At 51.7% G+C, this 9,694-nt stretch overlaps 1 non-coding gene across 1 annotated transcript; it reads right to left on the bottom strand.

Moving 5' to 3' along the window:
• Window positions 1–3,342: 3,342 nt before the first annotated feature.
• LOC144675058 (U2 spliceosomal RNA) lies at window positions 3,343–3,534 on the bottom strand. Its single transcript, XR_013574742.1, has one exon. It is a non-coding gene; the product is annotated as a U2 spliceosomal RNA (small nuclear RNA).
• Between the last annotated feature and the right edge of the window lie 6,160 nt (window positions 3,535–9,694).

Raw genomic sequence — 9,694 nt, 5'->3', positions numbered from 1 at the left:
AAACGCCTTTGCTTCTTCTTCGCTCCCTCTTACTTTTCTTGTTCTTCACCGTCCGCCACTCCCCCTGCTGCTTTTCCACTGCTGCCTCCTCCTCCATTGATTCGCTGTCCTGAGGACTGGAAGGTTCAGGGGGTAGTGCTGTTGATTGGCTCTCTGTTGCCTCAATCTCTTTCTCCACCTTGTCTCTCTCTGTGTCCTCCTTTGTCCCGTTGAGCTCCCTGGGGGCCTTGGTGGTTGGAGTGACACGAAACATTTCTTCTGCTTCCCCGTGGTCGGCTTTGGCTGCCTGTGCGTAAGTACGGCAGCGTTTGGGGCAGGTCCTGTAGAGGTGACTTGCCTCGCCACACAGGTTGCAGCACTTGGCCTGTTTGCAGTCTTTTGTCTGGTGCCCTTCCTGTTTGCAGATCTTGCAGAGGGAGGCGCTGCAGTTGGCCGCCACATGACCAGCCTTGCCGCATGAGCGACAATGCTTGGGTTGCCCAGCGTAGACCAGGTAGCCCCGGTTTCCCCCGATAGCGAAACTGGAAGGAGGGTGGAAAATGGCTCCCTTACCATCGGTCTTTAGCGTGACATTAAACAGGCGTTTGCCTGTCCAGATTCCCAAGTCGTCTCGAATCTCGGTGCCGCTCCCCACCTTATCGAAGTACCTGGTGAGGAAGGTGACCACGTCGGCGACAGGGACGAAGGGGTTGTACACATGCACCATCACCTCACGTTCCCGTTGCAACGGCAGAGAGAAGTGCGGCTCCGCCGTCAGGATCTTCATCTCCGGCAGGTCTCTCTTCTCCTCGAACACCCTCAGGAGCCGGACGCAGTCTGCCACCCGCTTGAACGTCACGTCAAAATAACCGCCTTTGCGGGAGTCGTGCAGGGTGAAGATCTCCGTAGCTTGGAAGCCGCACGCCTTCAACAGGATCCTCCTGGTGAAGAAGCCCCGATCCATAGGTGATCCTCCTTCGCTGTGGTTCACCGTGACTCGGACGGTGATAGGTAACCCACGGTATGGATTTCGATTGCGATTGGTTATAGCCCTTCCATCCCGACCTTGCCTTGGTAGGACCATGGTGTCGCCCCTGCAACACTTGATCTTAGCCAAAAGGCCGAGAAGCGATTCCATTTGCCTTCCTTGTTACCTGCTGTACCTGCATACTAGCTTTCAGCGATTCGTGCGCGAGGACACCCAGATCCCTCTGTGCTGAAGCATTTCTGAAGTTTCTCTCCATTTGAATAATAAGTCGCCTTTTTATTCTTCTGACCAAAATGGATAACCGCACACTTATTAAACTTATTTAACTTAGTTAAACTCCATCTGCCAAATTTTGGCCCATTCACCTAACCTGTCCATATCCATTTGTAAATTTCTTATTTCTTCATTGCAACTTACTTTCCCACCTATTTTGGTGTCATCTGCAAATTTAGCTATAGTACCTTCTACTCCTGAATCCAAGTAAATAGTTGGGGCCCGAGGACCGAACCCTGTGGCACCCCACTAGTTACAGCTTGGCATCCACAAAAGACCCATTTATCTTGACTCTCTGCTTTCTGTTGGTTAGCCAATCCTCTATCCAAGCTAATATATTACCCTTAGCTGCGTGAGATCTTATCTTGTGTATTAATCTTTTGTGCGGCACCTTATCAAATGCCTTCTGGAAGTCCAGACATACTACATCTACAGGATCCCCGTTATCCACTTTGCTTGTCACATCTTCAAAGAACTCTAGCAAATTAGTCAAACACGATTTACTCTTCGTAAAGCCATGCCGACTCTGACGGATTGCATTTTGACTTGCATTTTAGGAAGGTAGTGGAGGCATTGGAGAGAGTGCAGAAGAGGTTTACGAGTTTGGTTCCAGGGGCGAGGAAGTTGAGTTATGAAGTAAGATTGGAGAAGTTGGGACTGTATTCCTTGGGGAAAAGAAGTCTGAGAGGAGACTTGATAGAGGTATTGAAAATCATGAGGGGTCTGGAGAGAGTAGATAGGGAGAAACTGTTTGCACCGGGGCAAGGATCGAGAAGGAGAGGGCACAGGTTTAAAGTAACTGGCAAAAGAAGCAAAAGCGATAGGAGCAGCGAGCGGTCAGGGTCTGGAATGCACCACCTGATAGCGCGGCGGAGGCAGGTTCAATTGAAGAGGGAATGAGATGATTATTTGAAAAGAAAGCATGTGCCGGGTTACGTGGAGAAGGCAGGAGAAAGGCACGAGGTGAAATGTTCACCGGGAGAGCTGGTGCAGGCACGACGGGCGGAATGGGCTCCTTGTGCAATGTAAGGATTGTGTGAATGTGGATGTAGAGGTTTCGGAGTAGCTGTGTAAAGTGTGTGAGCTTTGAGGTGTGAGTTTTGATTGTTGCTGTGTCAGCAGCAGCAGCGGCAGCGGCAGCAGAGAGCTGGTTTAAAATGTTGTGAGGCGAAAGGTGCAGCTGAGAGAGTGTTTGAGAGGTGTATTTGCAAGTGAAAGCTGTTTTTGTATAAGTGAGGTAGAGTGTTTGTGAGATGAGAGTGCTGTCTGTGAGTGTTGGGTGAGCGTGCGTGTTTTTTGTGTGTAGCTGCTGCGGGTGAGTGAGTGAGAGAGAGAGAGAGAGAGAGAGAAAGAAAGAAAGTTGGATAAAAACAAAAAGCTAAAAGCTACTGCGGATGCTGGAAATCCAAAACAAAATAAAAACAGAATTACCTGGAAAAACTCAGCAAGTCTGGCAGCATCGGCGGAGAAGAAACCAGTCAACGTTTCGAGCCCTCATGGCCCTTCAGCAGAACTGAAGCATAGTTTCAACAAGGGAGAAATATAAATTGGTTTAAGGTGGGTGGGGGGGGAAGAGACACATTGAGGGTGTAGTGTGAGCAGATAATCAAAAGATGTCAGAGACAAAAGGGTCAAAGAGGTGTTGAAGGTGGTGGTCTTTGTCTGAGAAAAGTGCTAATTAAGAATGACTAAAGACCTTTAGTCTTTCCACCCCACCCCCACTAGAGCTGTACTTTGAATATCCTGTCTTGCATTCTTAATTAGCACTTTTCTCAGACAAAGACCACCACCTTCAACACCTCTTTGACCCTTTTGTCTCTGACATCTTTTGATTATCTGCTCACACCACACCCTCAATGTGTCTCTTCCCCCCCACCCACCTTAAACCAATTTATATTTCTCCCTTGTTGAAACTATGCTTCAGTTCTGCTGAAGGGCCATGAGGGCTCGAAACGTTGACTGATTTCTTCTCCGCCGATGCTGCCAGACTTGCTGAGTTTTTCCAAAGAAAGTTGGATTTTGGAACATGTACATGTTGAGAAGTAAAGAAAGCAGATGTTTGTAAGAAAACTATTTTTAGCATTGAAAATCCCCTGGAAAGGGGAGGGTGCACCGTTCCCAGAGATACTGCAATACCGGGTCGATGCGTGGAGTGGACGGAGCAAGCCCCTATTCCATCTCCCTGCTCCAAAAATCAATTTAATATATGGTCCCCAGATAAGGGACGTATCAGATATTAAACTGATAAGAACAGATTTTTTTTTTTTTTTTTTTTTTTTTTATTGTAAAAATATACTTTATTCATAAAAATCTTCAATCACATTCAAAACCATTTCAAAAACAACATTACAAGGGTACAATCCAGGTTAAACTTTTACAAAATGTATCACCAGGTGCATCAGTACAAACAATATTACAGTCATTTACAGCCTTTCATTTTGATCTGTACAGCCCGAGGGGCTCTAAACAGTTCCCAGTCTCTCGGTGCGCTGTGGTAGAAAGGTCTTAGACAGCGACCCTTCCCCATTGCGCCTTTGCGGCAGCTGCCCCAAGCTTTAGTGCGTCCCTCAGCACGTAGTCCTGGACTTTGGATTGTGCCAGTCCGCAACAATCGGTCGGGGACAAATCTTTGTGCTGGAAGACCAACAAGTTTCGGGCAGACCAAAGCGCGTCTTTCACCGAGTTGATGATCCTCCAGCTGCAGTTGATGTTTGTCTCGGTGTGTGTCCCTGGGAACAGCCCGTAGAGCACAGAGTCCTGTGTCACAGAACTGCTCGGGATGAACCTCGACAGCAACCACTGCATCTCTCTCCAGACTTTCTTTGCAAAGGCACAATCCACAAGGAGGTGAACAACGGTCTCTTCCCCACCACAGCCACCTCGAGGGCATCGTGCAGAGGGGGTGAGACTCCTGGCGTGTAGGAAGGATCTGACGGGGAGGGCCTTTCTCACCACCAGCCAAGCTACGTCTTGGTGCTTGTTGGAAAGTTCTGGCGATGAGGCATTCTGCCAAATGACTTTGACAGTCTGCTCGGGGAACCATCCCACAGGGTCCACCCTCTCCTTATCCCTCAGGGCCTCTAGGACGTTACGTGCTGACCACTGCCTGATGGACTTGTGGTCAAAGGTGTTTTTCTGCATAAATTTTTCCACCAGGGACAGGTGGTACGGCACGGTCCAACTACTTGGAGCGTTCCGCGGCAGCGTGGCCAGACCCATCCTTCGCAACACCGGGGACAGGTAGAACCTCAGCACGTAGTGACACTTGGTGTTTGCGTACTGAGGGTCTACGCACCGCTTGATGCAGCCGCACACAAAGGTGGCCATCAGTATGAGGGCGATGTTGGGCACGTTTTTTCCCCCTTTATCTAGAGGCTTGTACATCGCGTCCCTGCAGACACGATCCATTTTCGACCTCCAGATAAAGCGGAAGATGGCTCGAGTGATCGCCATCGCGCAGGAGTGTGGAATGGGCCAGACCTGCGCCACGTACAGCAACAGCGAGAGTACCTCACACCTGATGACCAGGTTCTTACCCGCAATGGAGAGGGAGCGTCGCTCCCACATGCCCAGTTTCCTTTTCACCATAGCCACTCGCTCCTTCCAGTTTCTAACGCATGCCCCGGTCCCTCCGAACCATATCCCCAGCACCTTCAGGCCGTCAGCCCTGACAGTGAAGGGGACAAAGGATCGGTCAGCCCACTTCCCAAAGAACATGGCCTCGCTCTTCCCACGATTTACCTTGGCTCCCGAGGCCAGTTCGAACTGGTCGCAGACGTGCATCAGTCTGCGCACCGACAGCGGATCCGAGCAGAAGACGGCGACGTCGTCCATGTACAGGGAGGCTTTTACCTGAGTGCCTCCACTGCCTGGGATCGTCACCCCTCTTATGCCCGGATCCTTCCTGATGGACTCGGCAAAGGGTTCTATGCAGCACACAAAAAGGACAGGCGAGAGAGGGCAGCCCTGCCTGACTCCAGATTTAATCGGAAAGCTATCTGTTTCCCACCCATTGATTGAGACTGCGCTACTGATGTTAGTGTAGAGCAGTTGGATCCAATTTCGAATTCCCTCCCCAAACCCCATTTTGGAGAGCACATCCCCCATGTAGGTGTGCGATATTCTGTCAAAGGCCTTCTCCTGATCCAAGCTGATGAGGCAGGTATCCACACCCCTGTCCTGTACATAGGCAATCGTATCCCTGAGCAGCGCCAGGCTGTCAGAGATCTTCCTGCCTGGCACAGAGCAGGTCTGGTCAGGGTGAATCACCAATTCCAGAGCGGATTTGACCCGGTTGGCGATGACCTTGGACAGAATCTTATAGTCCATATTCAACAGTGAAATGGGTCGCCAATTTCTAATTTCCTCCCTTTCCCCCTTGTGCTTGTAGATGAGGGTGATGATGCCTTTCCTCATGGATTCTGACATGCTGCCGGCCAGGAGCATACTCTCGTACACTTCTAGCAGGTCTGGGCCGATCAAGTCCCACAGAGCCGAATACAACTCCGCCGGCAGGCCGTCGCTTCCGGGGGTTTTACTCTTCTCGAAGGACTCGAGGGCCTTAGTCAGTTCGTCAGGGGTTAGCGGTTTGTCTAGGCTCTCCCGAGTACTGTGGTCTAGGACCTCCGTGATAGAGGACAGGAAGGACTGGGAGGCCGTGCTGTCCGTGGGCTTCACGTCATACAGTCCGGCATAAAAGGATTTGCTGATCCTCAGAATGTCGGACCGTGATGACTTTACTGAGCCGTCTTCTTCCTTCAGGCTGCTGATCACAGAGCGCTCTCTGTGTACCTTTTGGAAGAAGAAACGTGAGCACGTCTCATCCTGCTCCACGGAGCGGACTCTGGAACGGAAGATGATCTTGGAGGCCTCCGAGGCAAAGTGCGAGGCTTGCTGGCCCTTCACCTCTTGGAGCTCCTCCTTGACATCGACCCCCATCGACCGCAGCCGGAGCAGATTCTGCATCTTTTCCTGGAGTCGGGACATTTCCCTCTGTTCCTTTCTAGCTTTCTGGGTGCCTTTGAGGATGAAAAACCTCTTGATGCTTCCCTTGATCACTTCCCACCAGTGTGTCAGGGACTCAAAGAGGGGTTTCACGGTTCTCCAACCTTTGTAATCCCTCTTGAGCTCCTCAATGTTCTCTGGGGTCAGCAGTTGCACATTTAGCTTCCATGCCCCCCTGCCCACCCTCAGGTCTTCCTCCAAGTGGCAGTCCGCCAGTAGGAGGCAGTGGTCAGAGAAGAACACCGGCTTGACCTCGGTGGATCTGACTGTGAATGCGCGGGACACAAACAGGAAGTCTATCCTGGAACGAATGGACCCGTCTGGCCGCGACCAGGTGTATCTACGCTGCGCTCCGTCTGCAGGGTTGCTGAAGACGTCGTGCAGCTTGGCATCCTTAACTGTTTCCATCAGGGATCTGGACGTAGCGTCCAATCTGCTTCCGGCCCTGCCGGATCGTCCAGCCGCATCGATGATGCAGTTGAAGTCCCCGCCCAGAATGACCGGCCTGGAGGTCGCCAGCAGCAGTGGGAGCTGCTGAAAAACCTCCAGCCGCTCAGCCCCTTGTGCCGGGCCGTACACGTTAATTAACCGGAGTGGAGCGTTCTTGTACATTACGTCTGCTACCAGGAGTCGCCCGCCCACCACCTCCTTGACCTCGGAGACGGTGAAGTTGCCTCCCCGCAGCAGAATACCCAGGCCGGAGGAACGAGAGTCGTTTCCGCCCGACCAGATCGATGGCCCGTGGGACCACCATCGTGACCATTGCCTGTAGGAGCTGAGGTGCGGTATCGCACACTCCTGCAGAAACAACAGGTCAGCTTTGACCTTGGCAAGGTAGTCCAAGGTCGCAACACATCGCGTAGTAGATTTAATGCTACGCACATTTATGGATACAATCTTTAAACCCATATTAAAGCATTTATTCTCCTACCAAACCCACTGTCTCTGAGAGTCCCAGACCTTTAGTCTGCTCCTTCATACCCGTAGTGAGCTCAAATTCCTTCACTTTGGATGGGCTGAGGTAGATCTCCTTGGCCGTGTTCTGCTCCAGTGGCATCTGGAGGTTCACGTAGTGAGCGGATTTTGAGATGACCTTTGCTGGAGAAGCTTCTCCAAAACTCACCCCCTCTGGGGGGTTGCTGTTCCCGGCTTCCTGGAGCTGGGGTGCGATGATTGCCTCACTGCTCCCAGATTCCAGGGGCTGTGGTGCACTGGCCTCCTCAGGTTGCAGGCAAAGTTGGGGTGCGTTGGTCTCCTTGTTGTCTCCAATTTTCTGGAGCTCGGGTGTCTCGTCCTCCAACGCCCTGGAGCTTTGCCGCCTCTTCTGTCGGTGCCGCTCTGGCACTTCCTCATCCGAAGAGCTGCTGCCCTTGTCATCCGTGTCGGATGGGAGACGCCTCTTGCCGCTTCTCTGGGAAACGCCTTTGCTTCTTCTTCGCTCCCTCTTACTTTTCTTGTTCTTCACCGTCCGCCACTCCCCCTGCTGCTTTTCCACTGCTGCCTCCTCCTCCATTGATTCGCTGTCCTGAGGACTGGAAGGTTCAGGGGGTGGTGCTGTTGATTGGCTCTCTGTTGCCTCAATCTCTTTCTCCACCTTGTCTCTCTCTGTGTCCTCCTTTGTCCCGTTGAGCTCCCTGGGGGCCTTGGTGGTTGGTGTGACACGGAACATTTCTTCTGCTTCCCCGTGGTCGGCTTTGGCTGCCTGTGCGTAAGTACGGCAGCGTTTGGGGCAGGTCCTGTAGAGGTGACTTGCCTCGCCACACAGGTTGCAGCACTTGGCCTGTTTGCAGTCTTTTGTCTGGTGCCCTTCCTGTTTGCAGATCTTGCAGAGGGAGGCGCTGCAGTTGGCCGCCACATGACCAGCCTTGCCGCATGAGCGACAATGCTTGGGTTGCCCAGCGTAGACCAGGTAGCCACGGTTTCCCCCGATAGCGAAACTGGAAGGAGGGTGGAAAATGGCTCCCTTACCATCGGTCTTTAGCGTGACCTTAAACAGGCGTTTGCCTGTCCAGATCCCCAAGTCGTCTCGAATCTCGGTGCCGCTCCCCACCTTATCGAAGTACCTGGTGAGGAAGGTGACCACGTCGGCGACAGGGACGAAGGGGTTGTACACATGCACCATCACCTCACGTTCCCGTTGCAACGGCAGAGAAAAGTGCGGCTCCGCCGTCAGGATCTTCATCTCCGGCAGGTCTCTCTTCTCCTCGAACACCCTCAGGAGCCGGACGCAGTCTGCCACTTGCTTGAACGTGACGTCGAAATAACCACCTTTGCGGGAGTCGTGCAGGGTGAAGATCTCCGTAGCTTGGAAGCCGCACGCCTTCAACAGGATCCTCCTGGTGAAGAAGCCCCGATCCATAGGTGATCCTCCTTCGTCGCTGTGGTTCACCGTGACTCGGACGGTGATAGGTAACCCACGGTATGAATTCGGATTGCGATTGGTTTTCGCCCTTCCATCCCGACCTTGCCATGGCAGGACCATGGTGTCGCTCCTGCAACACTTGATCTTAGCCAAAAGGCCGAGAAGCGATGCCGGCGCCGCCCTTGACTTCCCCGAGTGCCATCTGCCTTCCCTCCTTTAAAGCAGACTGACAGCGTTCAAAGACTTATGTATATATATATCTAAGCACTGACGGTTTCACTGTTGGCATATTTGTCCCGGGATTTCTAATTGGAAAAGTTGCCTTTGTTCTCTCTCTTTCAGTGAGACTGCATCAGAGTTATGTAGATCGGCAGTATTCCACCAATCAGATGGGAGAGGGTTGTGCCTATCCACATGGACGTCAGTGTCAGAGGCTGCTGTGGAAGAAGCTTTTGAAAGCAGTTGCGTGTCTTGCAGGGCGTGAGTGACAATGCAGCAAGCAAGTGTGCAGAGCTGCACACATAGAGTCCTAGATTGGTTAGAGCAGAAAAGGAGGCCATTCGGCCTGTCGTGTCTGTGCTAGCTCTTTGCAAGAGCAACTCCCCTAGTGCCACTCACCTGCCTTTTCCCCATAGCCCTGCAAATATTTTCTCTTCAGATAATTATCCGATTCTCTTTTGAAAGCCACTCTTGAAAGTGCCCCCAGCACACTCTCAGGCAGTGCATTGCAGATTCTAACCACTCGCTGCGCAAGAAGGTTTCTCCTCATGTCGCCTTAGTTCTTTTGCCATTCACTTTAAATGGGGGTCCTCCATGTTGTGTTTTCCACCTTACGCAAACACACCGACGACACAAAGAGGATCGCTAACTCAATTCTTTGATTTGAAGAGATGAAATATATACAACAATATCTAGGTCTCTAGGACAGCTCCTATCATCGGCCCGAGAATTATACATGAGTATATACACGTCACACCCTGCCTGGCGATGCACAGCAATTTTAGATACGCTCTTTAAAGGTATACCACAACAACTCCAAGCTGTACCCTTAAATAATAAGAACTATTTACATTACAACAAATTGCTCT

This window comes from Cetorhinus maximus, unplaced genomic scaffold (genome assembly GCF_964194155.1).
Source record: "Cetorhinus maximus unplaced genomic scaffold, sCetMax3.hap1.1 HAP1_SCAFFOLD_905, whole genome shotgun sequence".
NCBI classification, from domain to species: Eukaryota; Metazoa; Chordata; class Chondrichthyes; order Lamniformes; family Cetorhinidae; genus Cetorhinus; species Cetorhinus maximus.
The sequence above is the reverse complement of the archived record's forward strand: the minus strand, read 5'-3'. Positions and strand labels throughout refer to the sequence as shown.